General features: G+C 37.0%; 1 protein-coding gene across 1 annotated transcript in view; it reads right to left on the bottom strand.

Annotated features, from left to right (window-relative positions):
- Positions 1–10,636, bottom strand: part of LOC145690142 (transmembrane protein 230) — a 35,015-nt gene extending 24,379 nt beyond the window's left edge. The window contains exon 1 of the mRNA XM_081764746.1: positions 10,230–10,636. The gene's annotated coding sequence lies outside the window, so the exon portion shown is untranslated. The remainder of the gene's footprint in view (positions 1–10,229) is intronic.
- Between the last annotated feature and the right edge of the window lie 6,264 nt (positions 10,637–16,900).

Genomic DNA, 16,900 nt, shown 5'->3' with positions numbered 1-16,900 from the left:
TTACGATACGCACAACCGCGAAATGTATTCTATGTGACCGTAAACACAAATTAGTGAAATAGCAGCTCCGTACGAGAACGTTAACCCCTGCCGACTCGAAGACAAAAATCATGAAATGACGTTTCCATAATTTAGAATGTCCAACCGTGATAACGGAGAAACCAAAAGAGATAGAGGAACGAAAGTTTACACGAAGCAACTAGAGAAAGGAGGACAACTGCCCGTGTATTGACGAACATTACCAGATGAACAGTGTTGCCAACCCAAGACAAAGTTATGTTTTTGTAATGGAATGACCGAAATCGGATATCATCATTGGAAGCAACGATAAAAATAAAGAGAAAAGAGATGGTAAAGCATATCAGTATTGCAAACTTTTCGAGAATTAACGTAAAACGTGTTAAATGCAAACGCCGTTGGGGTACGCAGCGTTGCCATCTTTTACAAACCACACTTCTCAGCTTTAACAAGATACCGAATATCTCAGTACATGACTTATCGATCTCACATAACCACAGTACTGCTCCTCATGCTCTACCGCCTTGCACTATAGGTTTTGAACCATACTGCACTAGTGACCTTTTCCGAGTTATTGTACCTTTTCCAGACTCAACTCTTCTCTTTCTATTAATGGCAACAATGTTCAACGGACCCTTCTGAACTTGGAGTCAGCGTAAATGATTCTTGTCAATATTTAATTTAAGGTGTACAAAACATTAGTACCTCATGCGCCAACAGCGTTTGCATTTAACACATGTTTCACGTTATTTCTCGAAAAGTTTCCAACACTGATTTGCGTTCACCATCTCTATTTTCTTTATTTCCATTGTTGCTTACAATGATGATATCCAATTTGGGTCATTCTATTTACAAAAACATAACTTTATCTTGGTTGGCAACACTGTTCATCTGGTGATGTTCGTCAATACACGGGCAGGTGTCCTCTTTTCTCTAGTTGCTTCATGCAAAGTTTCGTTTCTCTGTCTCTTTTGGTTTCTCCGTTATTACGGTTGGACATTCTAAATTATATTATAATGTGGAAACGTCATTTCATGACTTTGTCGTCAAGTTGTCACGGGTTAACGTTCTCGTAGGAGCTGCTATTTCACTAATCGTGTTTACGGCCACATATAATACATATATATTAGGAACGCATATATTACACACCACACACACACACACACACACACATATATATATATATATATATATATATATATATATATATATAAAAGGGATAACTGAAAAGTTTTGAGCCTTGAGAAAACTATAAGAAGTATAGTTTTGGTAATATCTTTATTTTTAACATAATCCCTTGGACAGCAACACACTTACTCGAACGGTGGTGCAGTGCCCAGTAGAAAAAAATTCCTTAGGTTGTGACCACAGAAACTCCTCCACGGCTATCATGACGTCATTATCGCTTGCAAAACGTCGTCCTGCTAGAGCCTTTTTAGGGGAACAAGTAGAAGTCTGAGGGGGCCAGACCTAGAGAATATGGTGGACGAGGAACAAGTTCAAAGCCGCATTCGTGAATAATAGCCATGGCAACTGCTGATGTGTGGCCGGGAGCATTGTCATTATGGTAGAGAAAGCCTCTGGACATCATTTGTGGCCATTTTTCTTGAATTTGCACTCGAAGTTTTTTTCAAAAGATCACTATAGTATTGTCCTGTGATGATATGACCCCTTTTCAAGTAATTAATGAATATCACACCTTGGGAATCCAAAAACACAGAGGCTATCATTTTGCCAGCGGAGGGGATCACCTTTGCCTTCTTTGGGGTAGGGGAGGAGGGGTGCTTCTATTGTTTGGATTGTTGTTTTGTTTCTGGCTGTAATGGTGTACCCAACACTCGTCCATAGTGATGAATTGACAGAGAAAATCGTCCGTAGACTGTAAGTATATGAGAACAAGATCCTGAGACGAATATTCGGAACCAGGAGGATTCCCCCACACCACAACAACCACCTATCCCACTCTGGCACTCCTTAATTTCTACATAAAATTTCTCATTGGACGTATGTTACGTTCTAATAGTTTGATTTTTATATTTTCACCTCCTTACACCATTACTGAAGAATCCAACCTCGACCCTCTCCGATTCTCAAATGAAAGAACAATTGAGGTTAGCTTTGTGACGACTGATTTCTTATTTCCAATAATTCAAATTGAAAATACGACTAAAATATCCTTACATTAATATATAGGCCTACATAATAAGCAATATTTTTTTTAAAGATAAAAACAAAATATTGTTATCGTTGGTAGCAGCTACCGATAATGATTAAAAAGACGAACAATGAAGGGGTAGAAATTTAAATTTGACACGATATTGTACCTTAAAACACTTTCCCTCCCTGACATGATCAGCGACTTCTTTTTTCTTTTTGCATTGGCACAGTGGTGGGAGTAGGGGCGTTTGTTCTAGTGATGTCAAACGGCTCGGCTCGGTTCAACTGAGCCAACAGTTCGAGCCGGCTCCATTGGAATGAGCCACCGGCTCGTCTTAAGTGAGCCATCGGCTCGATTACGATGAGCCAATGGCTCAGTTCAGCTCGGCTCAGGTGAACCATCGGCTCGGTTCGACTTGGCTCAGGTGAGCCATTGGCTCTAGCCGGCTCGGTTGGAATAAGCCATTGGTTCAGACCGCTCAGCACAGGTAAGCCATCGGCTTGAGCCGGCTTGGTAGGGAGGACCCATCGGCTCGGCTTGGTTCGGCGCAACTGAGCGGAGGGCTCGGTGGTAACTAAGTCGTGAGCCGAGATGTTTCTTATCTGTATTTTTATATATCTAAAATGTACGTATGTATGTATGTTTCAGCACGAGTTTGAAACACTTGGAGCAATTTTAAGCAAATATCGTACATATATTACTTACAGTCTGGAAAAGAGTACTGTTGTTAAAAGTTTTCGTAGCTAGTGATGTCAACCGGCTCGGCTCGATTGGAATGAGACTTTGGCCCGGTTCGGCTCAAGTGAGCCATTGGCTCGAGCTGGCTCGGTTACGATGAGCCACCGGCTCGGCTAGAACGAGCCATCCGCTCGGTTCAGCTCGGTGGTGACTGAGCCGTGAGCCGAGCCGTTGACAACACTAGTTTGTTCATTGATTGCCTATCAGCTTAGGTGAAACAGACATTTGCGTGAAACCATTACAACATTACAGGAACTCGTATTACTGCAAAAACTCACATTAAGGTACTTATAACTGCTACAAACATACTTTAATCTAACCAACCATACTCTACTTACAATCGTAACGATAAATTTGTACGAAGGTAAGGCATCCAGTAACATGAGAAACTCAGTTAGCGCTATTCTTGTTTACAACCATACCCACTGTCGCTGAAGCGACCTCTCCCTACGGACGCATCCCGCATTTGCTTTGTGAGTCTTCTATCTTTTCCCTGCCCTGACCCGGTTGAATAGCTTTCGTCTTTCTTGGTACGCATATAGCACAGCTTAGCCTGTTGTTTGTACTATAGTCTACTATATGGAATATGACCAGCGCCGTATTTATATGCAAAAAATTAAAGGATTCTAATTTTTCAACAATTATTTCTGGTGTCCTCTTTCAACTTCATCTCTGCTGAGTGATATATTGTCATTACGCACAGTACAAATAGTTTGGAGGAGAAAAGAAGGAAATTAGTGAAAGAAACACGCACGGACATATTATTTATAGGGGGCGCTGTGGCTCAGTGGTACAGTGTTCACCTCCGGTGCTTGGGGTCCCTCGTGCCGTGTGGACTTTGTGGTGGACAAACACCGTGTTCGTGGGTTATCTCGGAGTTCTCTCGTTTCCTCCCACTTTCTTCATTCCACCATTTTCACTCATCTCTCATCATCACAGTCTCCTTTATCCTAACCGGCATAAACGTAGGACGTAAAACTTAAAGATTTCATTTCATTTTCACATTATTTATAAATACAACTTTTGAAGGTACTAACAGTCGATGTTATGAAGAATGCAGAACGTAAGTGAAGAATCCCTACTTAGGAAAATTCTGCACCCGAAGCACTATACATCTGTACCGATATGGTGACTTGTATCTTCATTATATTTATAGTCATAATTATTTTCGGATTAAGTGCTGCATCGCCAGATTAATTTTAGGAAATTTACCGGGTGAAACTGGAGAATTTATTTTGGTGTGTGACGAAGAGTGTAATAAAGATACCAAACAAACGCTAAGATACCTCGCGATTCAAGTCGAGATTTAAGTCGCGGTCGCACCGTCGATACTGGCAAAAACACATGGATTCAAATGAGTTAGCGCATGCCGAAGATGTACGTTACATCGCGACCTAGAGGTCGACCGCGAGGGTGCATTAGTGGTCGCGATGATGAACAACGGAGTTTGTTTTTACATCGATGTTCAGCGGAAGCATTGCTGTGGCTCATGTTCTCATTGGCTCTCCCTGAAGCGCTGCACGGAATAAAGTCTTCATTTGTTTAGAATTTCGTTTGCAGAGGATTGTGTGTGTTTATGCTCGAGATGTTTTGCTGCACTATTTGATTATGAAAGACATATTAATAGAACTAATGAGGACTGTTCCAGCATTATGGAATAAAAAACGCAAACATCATCATAATAGGCTCCTTTTAAATAGAGAATGGAAGAAAATAGCAACTGAAATGGGAATGTCAGATAAGTTATTTATTAGAGAATTATACTGTAGCTTAGTATTATATAAGGCAGTGGCGTGTAACGCTCGTTTTTATTCATTATGTCTTAACACCAAAGTATATAGGATCCTGGCTGAACTAAGCCAATTTTGTAACGGGTCGATTTTTCTGATGTTACTTAAATTCAATGTTTCTCGTTTCTATGGACATCGTCAAATTTGAAAACGGTTAAAATCGGAATAAATAAAATATCAACACGAATCCCGGAAAAGAACAGTCTCAAAATGAATCAGAATTCTAGCTGGTGTAGCCAAATTTGTAAATGCTTGTATTTTGTAAACTACGGTTTTATTTGTGAAACTATTTTCCCGGTTTATATTCAACGCATTCTGACTCCTTTTCCAGAGTCCTTCCTAAAACAGTAACCGCTCGTAAAGAATCTATAAGGCATTACTTGATTACTTATACTAGACTTTCATAATATTGTAATTTAATTGTTTTATAAGGCTAAATAAGACTGTTCCATTTTATGTCAGCAATCTCATTTATTGTTTTCAGGTAACTTCGTACAAAAGGGATTTGACATTATGAAGAAATATAGATAACAGCAAATATCATCTGATTAAAAAATATATATATATATATATAATTCTCAACAACATAATTATACGATAGTGTTATACGGTTCATATTATTTATATATCTCATTTTAGAACAATAGTTTCAAAATGTATTATTTTCATAGTGAAATAAAATTATACATGATTATATTGCTTGTTTCCATTTAGAAAAAGAAAAAAATAAATAAATTACTTCTCTGACTAAAATACCTGATTGTAATAACACATGCACTGAACTTTGGTATCTATTCCAGACTGATCTCAAAGAATCTTATCGTAAAATAAAAATAGCACATTACAATTCTCCTCCTTCAACAGCATTGTATTTCATGACTCCTCTTGAAACTTCCATTAACTATAGAGCTGTCTTATCAAATATATTGGTTCCAGCGAGCAATAATATATCCTCTATTATATTCCACAATCATATTCCTTTTCAATCTCAGTATTAGAAGGGAGTAGTGGCAGATACGAGGCATCACTCTATGTGGCCATAGTATTGAATTACTCAATTCAGCCACAGAACTAGAAATGATGAAATAATGGAGAATACGAACTATATACAAATGAACGTGCATGCACTACAAAAAAAAAAAAAAAAAAAAAAAAAAAAAAAAAAAAAAAAAAAAAAAAAAGTTTCTTAAAGTTAGACTGTAACACATATCTTTTGTTGTGAGGAGAATTACAAAACCAAAGTTTCAAATTAAATGAAGTGCCAAAGAAAGAAAAAAAAAGAAAAAAAAATCCTATCTGTTTAACGTAGCAGGTCAGTCTTTTATAGCTACAGAAGTGCAACAAGCTGATGCCGTAAGTACATCTACAAGTGAGGTAATTATTCTGTAATTCGATGTCATCAACCTGACCCTAATAATAATAATAATAATAATAATAATAATAATAATAATAATAATAATAATAATAAAGCTTAAGTTCCATACTTGAATCAATTTCTGTATTTCTCGTGCTTATATCTACGATTTAAATTATTTCAATAGCAAGAAACATAAAATTTGACGTTATGCATAGTTACCATAGTAACAGAAATTATTCATGATCGCTATCATGGTTCTAGAGAATTCTAAGAGACCACATTAGTGGAGAGATAATCAAAGAATGTTTAAGATGTGTGAAGCTGCATACAAGTTAACTCAACATTTTTATATTCACCATTATCAACACACAAATACAATACCAAACACTGTTTTTCAAAGTTACTTTGATAGAAATAATTATTAGTATGATGGTAGCGTCGAAGTCGCCATCTTGAGTTTAAAGAATTTCGAATTTACGTGTCTAAAATTTAAGGAAAACTTGGTTTACCTGAAGCACTGAGATTATTTTGTAGCTTACACACTGTCAATCAGTTTCGGGATTCCACCAGGTTTCACTTTCATGAGGAATTGATGCCCGGTCGTCTCGCGATGCTCATCACAGCTTATTTTTGTCCCGTAGAGCCATTCTACTAGGCCTGACAAACAATATCCCGTGACAGTCCAAAAACTAGGTTAATCAAATTTTTAGCAGAGCATTCTTTATCGACCAAAATGTACTAAAGGTTGGTCCTAATGATAAATTTTGATAGGTTCTTTATATATATATATATATATATATATATATATATATATATATAAAACAACAGCAATTCGCCAAAGAATTTCAACTTCAAGTTGCTCTGTGTCACGGCTAACTTAAGTCGACATGATAGGCTTTTCCTCTCCTTCTTACACTCGACATGCTTACTCGCACATTATACATGATAATTCACATCACGAATAATAATAAAAGTAAACATGTTTCCCCGCTCAAATTTAAAGATTTGCAATACTACTATTATCTATATATATAAATCCTAAACTAAAATCTTTAACAAATGTAACTAATTTATGTACTATTCTCACTTACTCCCGCCATGTAATAATGCAAACAATGAGAAACGAATAGAGAATGAAACTCTTACTGCTACGTAAGCCGGCTTCCATCAAATTTGGTTTATTAGTACACGCGAGTAGTTTCTCTATACCAACGATTATCGAATTGATACAGAAGTAAACTGCACAACTTCAGTTAAGGTAAGCCTAAAATATGTATACATATGTATGCAAATATATAATTCTCCATATAACAGCGCAATTTGTGTTAATGTGCATTTATTGTTATATGTCACATTCGAAAGTAAAAAGGGTCACACACAATTTTATCGCAATGGATAGCTATGTTTAATTTCTTTCCAATGTAATAATTAGTTAATAGGGTTTCTCTCCACTAACGAGATCTGGAGATATATTATACGCAGGTCAATAATATTCACCACACATAGAACATTCATTACGTATCAGTACTAAATTAATTTAAGTCGACGCCTAACTAGGTTCTAAAGTTAATCACATAGTCTACAGAGAATACACATACCAAGGCTATGGCGCAGATAAAAATTACGTAGGCCACGTATGGCATCAACATAAAATAGTAACTATAATGAACGGAACACGCATGATAACAGATTAAACACAACTTAGCACTTATAAGAATAAAGCCCAAACTAACACAACCAAAATAAAAAAAAAAAAAATTCAAACACTGTGATCAGAATGTAACGTTACTAGTACGGTACGTTACAGGCGGTAACAGGGAGGGGGCTTTTGGGCTTAAGTCCGTAAATTGTAAAATTTTTAAAGAAAAAAAGAAGCTACTGTTAATCATATCTATGCTTCCCCCCCCCCCCCCCAATTCCGAGATTGATAAAAAGGGTGTCTTCTAAATTCGTTTGATATAAGGTAAAGAAATACCTGTAAATACAGGCACGTATCCATAGGGACGAAACGTCGAATAATGGAATTGCAATACCGAAACTTCATTTGTTGCAGTTAATACCCCCTCCACCTCGAAACCTGAAGACATACCTGATTTATGTAGTTATTAAATTTTACTGGGAAACGATTTTTCGCCTGAGTGCTCAAAGAGGGTATTTTCTTTACAGAAAATTGAATAAAAGGTAAAAGTCTTTGATTTAGAATATTGACACAGATGAACAAGAAATGAGACTCAAATATTTTTTGCGAAACAAGAGACGAGACTTTGGTATTTTTCATATCTCGTCTCGCGTCTATACCTATTTATAAACTGATCCTTTCAATTTCAAAATGTAATTTCACAGTGATTTTTATGCACTAACGGAATAATTTCATATGCGTCACAGCAATGGATAACTGAAAATTTAAGAGCGAGGGTGCGACCGACTCGCTATGTGCGCCCTTCATCCATCGCGACCTAGACATCGAGGTAGCGACCGCGACTTGAACCTCGACATCGATCGGAAGGTATCTTCGGCATGTCCCTACCCTAACGCTCGCTCGGCAATACTATGTGAATCAAATATTAAACTTTGGTACAGAAAGGAAGCAACCTAGTTCCTAACCTATATGGAGTTAGGTTCTAGTACCTTCCCAGTTGTAGTTCGCTACTTTGATGCTTTAAGCGGCGGATGGGACGATTTGACGGAGAGGTATAGTTATGATTTATTGGCGGGAAAGCCAATGTGGAAATGGCCCGTATATTTCCAGAGGATTATACACAATTTTCTACTCGAAATTGGAAATGTTTACACCTCTTCGTTTTGAAGATCAACCTAATATGGTTTAGATTTATTGTACGGATCCATACATAAATTCATTGCATACATTCTTATTTTTTAGTAAATCAACTGTTTGTGTCTTAAACAATCATTTCTGTGGTGTGAATTTGAATTCATTTATGCAGATTCACTTAAGGGGGCCTCAGTGTACGTATACGATAAGAAGTACTGTGCAAGGACATTAACAAACTTGTGCTACGTGACAACTAAAAGCACTAATGCTATCTAACAAAGACAGACAGGAGCGCAGCAGGAGGGCCCGAGCAATTATTGAGGGGTGCGACCGTAAAGGGCACGTGCGTCAGCGAGGATAGGCATATCCGGGCAAGGTTCTAGATTACTGGTCCCCCTTCCCATTGAGCATTAATAAAGACAAAAAACAACGTGCCCTGCAAGGCTCTAACCCGCCTTCCCTCGCTAACATCCGTTCCGCAGTACTGTATAAGTTAAATGTATAAACTTTAGTACAGAAAGAAACCTACCCAGCTACTAATCTACATGGGGGACCAGTAATATAGAACCTTCCCGCAATACACGTACACGAGGATAGTGCGCAACACTGTATATGGCATGAAATTACTTTTCGTGTTAAATTATGTATTCGTACGTTACTGAAGAAGTTACAAAATCTGCAGAATAAATTTATACGGTAACTAATTTTGTCATATTATTGACACGATGCAAGGAGGAATAAGTAGGGTAGGGTCGGGTTAGGTCTTACGATAATGTTTAGCAGAAGGGGTCTAGCTATTTTTTCTATTAAAAAAATGAGTAAAAGTGCACTTTGTGCAGAACATCCATAGGAACCGATACAATAAATAGCAATACGATCAACTACACTTTATTAATTTTAACAAGATGGGTGAAAACTTACCTAACCCTAAGCTAACCCAACCCGACCCTACCCTACTTATTCCTACCTTGCGTCATGTCAATAAAATGACAAATTAAGTTATAAATTTATTCTGTAAATTTTACATACCTTTGGATCCGTACAGTAAAACTGCACCCCTAATATAACATGATTTAGCACATTTCTTACCTAATTTAATATATTTGGTACTTTCTTCGATTTTCGTGTTGTCCGACAATACAGCACTAATGCCGTATCGCCCGTACTATTGTGAATATATAGAATCGAACTTGAAGAATAAGAGTTTTAACGCTAATACTCTACAAGCTTTTAAGGATTGAACTTCGGAACCGATGTTTAAAAGCTAATATTCTGGTTGTAGAAATAATGCGGTGGCTTGGATACTATTCCTCCACATATGCCTAGTTATAAACATATACAATTTAAAACTTAATATTGTGAAGCTAACATATAAAGTAGGAATAACAAACATACCTGAGTTTTTCAGCCTACAGCTGATCTATAGGTTCGCCATATTTTTGTCTTCTGCTTAATCTTCTTCTTCTTAATCTTATCCTTTCCTAGAAATAATTTCCAACTGATGCACCAGGCTTATTGTTCCAATGTGCTGTTAGTCCTGGAAATTGAAAGATTAAAAACATAATCAAAAAATTCAAGTATGTGTATAGTTACAAACAATGGATGCAATATATGTTGAATTGGGTGAGATTGATAAGAATTACTTCGGCGAGAATTGTACTTTGTTTTGTACTTTGAAAGTAGCTATGTCGAAATTGATGTTTGATTTATTTAATTGCCCTATAATAAGAATCAAGAGTACTTCGTTTTCCACATATTGCTTCTAGAAGGCTTCCACATATTGATATCCATGAGTAATATATGTCTTCATCTTCTGAGACATAGCGACATTGCGAAAATCGCTTTCCAGGCAATTATAACCGGTAATAGAAAAAGAAGAATGCAGTGACGGCTTTAACGGCTAGGCATGTAGCCACGGGTCTACTCAAAAATTTTGAAAAATATATAAACGCTTAAAGATACAATGAAGAGTAAATATATTTTCAACTATTTATATTAATGGTAGATAATTATTTAACAAACAGTATCAACCACTACTGTAAAAGTAATTTTCTACTGTCATTAATGAATCAAATGTGTATATGTATCCATAAGAGAGGGAGCGGGCCTACCCAAAATATAAAACTTTAAAGACGACCCGCTCGGGAGAGTAATACTTCCGGAAGTACGTTTTTTCGCGCACTACTCTAGCCAGCTGTTTTATGCGCTATCCAGTCAGTTGTTTTAAGTTGGTCACAAAATCTATGTCATTTAGTACAAGGGGAACAAAACGAGCCTTATATCATGGAATAAAAGATCAACAAAACGAGCCCTGCGGAGCTTCTAACCCGTTCCTACTACTACTACTACTTATCTGTACAAAAGTAAGTAAATCACATTTTTTAGTATTAATTTAAAAAGTGTTATAATGTTAAAAAAAACTTTCTTCGGGCCGGGTTTGAACTCACGACAAAAGAGATTTTCGTTACTAGCACATAGCGGTAGCCCAATCGGCCACGAGGACCGACAACAACAATCGTCTGAATTATGCTATTTGAATGCAACGTGGCAAGACATAGATAACACCAACCAATCAGAACTGTGTTTCTCGTTCCTACTTCCGGGAGCATTACTCTCCTGAGTTAGTCCTCTCTTCTACTACTATTTTTCAAGCAGAAGCTTACTCTGTAGCTGCTGCCCTCAGTCACTCTCTTCAACATTCTTATGCTATAGTATGTCTTGTTACTGATTCCAAATACCTTCTTTTCACATTACAATCATACTCTTAGACTTCTACAACTGACCGTATTATTTTAGAGATCAAATCGTTGGTAGCTCTACGTACCATTTATCACTTTTCTACTTTCTTTTTATTAGTAAAAAGTCACGTGGGTGTCGTGGGTAATGAGTCAGCAGACCACGGTGCACGTGTTGGCAGTTTGTTTGGTCACCCGATTTCTCTCAAACTCACACCCTCCTCTTACCGCTCCCATTCCCTCTCTCGTCCAGTGTTGCCAGATCAATCAGTTGGAAAAGCAGGAGATTCGAAGATAAAAAACAGGAGAAAGCAGTAAACACTTACAGTGGTGGCGTTTGAATGTAAATCCGGGGGAAGGGGCAATAAAATTTGCCATTATTAAGGGGCAGTAGTCAAAACAAGCAGTCCAGAATTCATTTCCGATTAACTACGTTGAGCAAATAAAAGGGAAAGTCCCGATTTATATTAATATTATTGTGATACACACGTGTGTGAAGTAAAACGTAGTGAAAAAGCAAAGTGGAGTGGGAAAATGTTTTTTCATGCACGTAGCGATAACGTAGCTATATGGTACAGTCACACGTGATTGTGGCGTGAGACGATTTCTTGCTGACGATCGTTGAGAAATGATCTAAGCCACTCTTCCAACCCAAGTCCCAATCTAAACAACACTTACTTGTAAATCTTACAGAAAGTCAGAATATAGACGAATCTTATAGAAGATGACGTACAGTTGTATTCTTTGGATTCATATTATATACAGTAAAGCTCTATAACTATATGCTCTACAGAGCTTTGTGTGCTATAACAGAAAAATTTCATCTTTTTATGTGAGGAAACATTGAAAATTCAATATTAATAAGTAATATATTTCTTCAACTCCTCGAAGTAAGGAAAAAGCAGAAGATTGTTCACTTTTCATTTTCTTTTGCAGTAGATTAGTAGAACGTAGAAAAAACAGAAGATCTCCTGCAAAATCAGTAGATCTGGCAACACTGCTCTCGTCATCTACAGCGTTGGAAACATTAGAGCTCCCAAAGTCGCACAGCTAGTTGGTACTGGCATCAGTGGCAGCCGGTGGATTGTGGTTTCGGGTGTTGCAGTACAAACGATAAGAGACAGGAGATATAAAGTTGACTCATTGACTAATCAGCATAAGTTTAGATGCAAATGCTATGTGACATGTTAAAATAAATAAAATTCTGTTTTTAAAAATAAAAAATGCAGAACATTTTATCCGATTAATCACCTTAATTAATAAGTAAGTTCATTATCCTCTCTTTGATTGGAGCAAATCTGTTTAATACATGCTGGTTGAATTCTGATATTCTTATTGTCAGGTCTTTTTCGATGGAAAGCATAATCAATGGCGACAACCTTTCTTGGGACATTCAATTCCTTGAAAATGTCAATTCTTTCTCATGTGGAAAAAGCTTTGCGTCTTTTGCTGACTCCATAGGCACAGTTAATATTAATTTCAGTAGCTTTGTAGATTCACTAAATATTTTTTCTACATTATTGCGAACGATTCACTCTAGCAAACTCAGTCCCTGACAGTGATCCGAATTCCTATTCAGCATTGACTGAAGAGAGTTCGTAGCAGAGATTAGTGTTATTAAAAAACTGTACATTGAACATACTTTATTCACAGTTTATCCAGGAAATTTTAAAATAAATTGAGGAAATGTATCTGGTGTAAACAACACTACTACCATAAGATATTCTGTAAATTTAAACTGGATTTTTTTTCGAACACTCTCCTGAATTGCCCTTTGCTTGGTTTGTCTAAGCCTTAATTGCAAATTTTTCCTCAGTTGAAAGCTGGTCAATGTTTTTTGTAAGTTATTTACAGAAGTCATGGTATACAATTCATTCAGAATTTGTAGGTTATTTACAGAATTAAAGCACACACAAAAAATTAAACCTAATAATTAAAAATCAAAACAGTTGATACAAAAGAGGTCCTGGTATATGAATTCCGAATGTCACATATTCATACATCAACACACACACATGTGTGTAAAAGAAAATACTACATTCCAAATCATCCGTCTTGGTAAGGGTTGATATATTTAAAACAAAATGTTTAAAACATGTTTAAAACGAGGCCTGTTGTTTTATTCAGTTTGTTTTAAACGTTTTAAACCAATTTTTTTAAACGTGTTTTTTTTTCGATGGTGGTTGAACATGTTTAAAACAACTAAAATATCAGATTCAGTAAGTTAATTTAATTTTCCAACAAACAACCCATCCTTCGCAGGATTTGTGCATGAAGTAAATTACAAACAGAGTTATATTCTTATTATAACAGCAATTACTGAACGAAATTCTGCACATCAATGTGCGTATAACTAAACCAACAGAAATTCAAGTGAAGTATTTGAACATTTCTTAATTTCCAAGAATATTTGAGGTTAAACACACTATACACTATTCTAAGATCCAAATTCACAAATTCAAAACTTTCGTATTTTTTGATCACTATCATTTCCATAGCCGTGTAACGTGGGTTCCTGTCACCACGGCATGGCGCGTCCTCAGGTTGCGGATCGAGGAGAAGGACTCTAAATATAGAGGTTAGCTGCGAATATACTGAATAAGCAGTCGCGGACAGACGACTAGGAATGGTCCTCCAGCTTGGGGGTTTGGGTAAAGCTAACACCCTCATCCTGTAAAAAAAAAAAAAAAAGGAACTTGTTCAGAAACATTCACAAAAGCCTCGGACAAGGACTGATAACTTGGCACGACATCAGCAAAAGAAAATGGACATGAGATTTGGAACATGGAATATTAGAAGTCTTTATAGGGCAGGCGCGTTAAAATCTGTAACGAGTGAGTTAGAGAAATACAGGATGGACTTAGTAGGAGTTCAGGAAGTTACGTGGGAAGGAAATGGATCTGAGAATTCCGGAAATTTTACGTTCTTTTACGGGGAAGGAAATAAAAATCACCAGTTAGGAACAGGGTTTTTCGTTCACAAACGAATATTGCCAGCAATTAAACGGGTTGAATTTGTTATTGACAGACTTTCTTTTATTACTCTTAAGGGACGGTGGTGTGATATTATTGTTTTAAATGTACATGCTCCAACTGAAGATAAGGGTGACGATATAAAAGGTGGAACGGATATTTGACCAACTCCCGCGATACCATATGAAGATTCTATCAGGGGATTTCAATGCGAAGGTAGGACGAGAGGATATTTTCAAACCGATTATAGGGAACGAAAGTTTGCATAAGGAAAGTAATGACAACGGTGTTAGACTCGTGAACTTTGCAACATCCAAAAACCTAATCGTGAAGAGTACAAAATTCCCACATCGCGACGTTCATAAATACACTTGGACATCACCAGACGGAAAAACACATAATCAAATTGATCACGTTTTAGTAGATAGTAGAAGACAATCTAGCATAATTGACGTCCGGTCGTTTAGAGGGCTGATTGTGACACTGATCACTACCTGGTAGCAGCGATAATACGGGAGAGATTATCGTTGAATAAAGGTAATACTCAATGTCCGAAAACGGAGAGATTTAATTTAAAGAAATTAGAAGAGAGCCAGGTAAGAGAGGAATACCAGATTGAAGTTTCGAATAGATTCTCGGTTTTAGAAGACTCGGAGTGCACTAGTGTTGAGGATACTTGGATTCAAATTAGAGATAGCATTAAAAGTTCAGCAATAGAAAAATTGGGACACGCGGAAATACGTAGGAACAAACCATGGTTCGACCAAGAATGCATTAAACTAGCAGAGAAGAGAAAACAGGCAAAATTACGGTGGCTACAAAATCCGAATGAAATAACTACACAAAATTTCGCAGAGTAGTACGAAATGGATCGATCTGGCTCAGACCTGGAACAGCGTTTAACAACTCACAAGCCACTGGGAAAATGACCACCGTGCACCGTGAGCCCACGGTCTTTTACGACCTCCATTTTAGGGGTGAATTTATTCCCTTTTATGAGCACTTTTAAGGGGGTGTATTCGTTCTCTTTTACGAGCACATTTTAGGGGGTGAACTCGTTCCCTTTTATGAGCATATTTTCCAACCCCTATGAACACACAGCAGAACAGATTCGTTCCCATTTATGAACACTCTTTCAGGGGTGAACTCGTTCTCTTTTATGAGCACATTTTAAGGGGTGAACTCGTTCCCTTTTATGAGCACATTTTAAGGGGTGAATTTATTCCCTTTTATGAGCATATTTTCCAAACCCCTATTTCAACATGACAGAGACTACGAAACATGGCGGACATAGCACAGGGGGTGTATTCATTTTCTCCACCCGTAATTGAACATAGCAGAAATTACACTGAGAGTACGTAACACACAGCAGAACAGATAACACATAAGAGTACGTAACATAACAAGGGTGAACTCGTTCTCTTTTATGAGCATATTTTGCAACCCTTATTTTAACATAGGAGATAACACATAAGATTACGAACACATAGAAGAGAAGATAACACATAACACTACGTAACACACAGCAGAACAGATAACACATAAGAGTACGTAACATAACAAGGGTGTATTCGTTTTCCAACCCCTATTTTAACATAGCATAGAATACATGGAGACTATGAACATACAGCAGAGCAGATAACAAACACAACCACCTCCATTTTAGGGTGTATTCATTCCCTTTTATGAGCATATTTTTCAACCCCTATTTTAACATAGCAGAAATTACACTGAGACTATGAACACATAGCAGAGCAGATAATAAACACAATCACCTCCATTTTAGGGGTGTATTCATTCCCTTTTATGATTACTTTTTCCAACCCCTATTTTACCATAGCAGAAATTACATAAGATTTTTTTCAACCCCTATTTTAAGACAATGAATACCTATGTAACATAGCGATTCGATACGCTCTTTGAACCGATTTGGATGAAACTCGACATATGGGGGTTTTCGACCATGCTGAGTACGAATATCATACTTATTTTTACCTAGGTCCTATAGTTTTTGTGGCATACGCCCTTTCTATGACAATTTTAACCGATTTGGGTGAAACTCAGTATATAGGGGTTTTCGGACATGCTGATTACAAATATCATACCTATTTTTATCTAGGTCTTATAGTTTACTAGCAGCGTTCACCCCGCTTCGCTGCGGTCACCCCGGAACGCAATAAACTTTGTTACTTAGATAATTTTTACTTTTTCGCTTTCAAGTGATATGATAAAAACCATAGAAGATTGCAGTAAATCTTAACATTATATCGCCTGTCATTTATGTTAACCCGCCCCGCTTCGCTGCGGTCATCTCGGTGCTGGCATATTGTAAAAGTGTCTGTAAAAATAAGCAAATCAA

This window comes from Thermobia domestica, chromosome 1, assembly GCF_964235325.1.
Source record: "Thermobia domestica chromosome 1, izTheDome1.hap1.1, whole genome shotgun sequence".
NCBI classification, from domain to species: Eukaryota; Metazoa; Arthropoda; class Insecta; order Zygentoma; family Lepismatidae; genus Thermobia; species Thermobia domestica.
The sequence above is the reverse complement of the archived record's forward strand: the minus strand, read 5'-3'. Positions and strand labels throughout refer to the sequence as shown.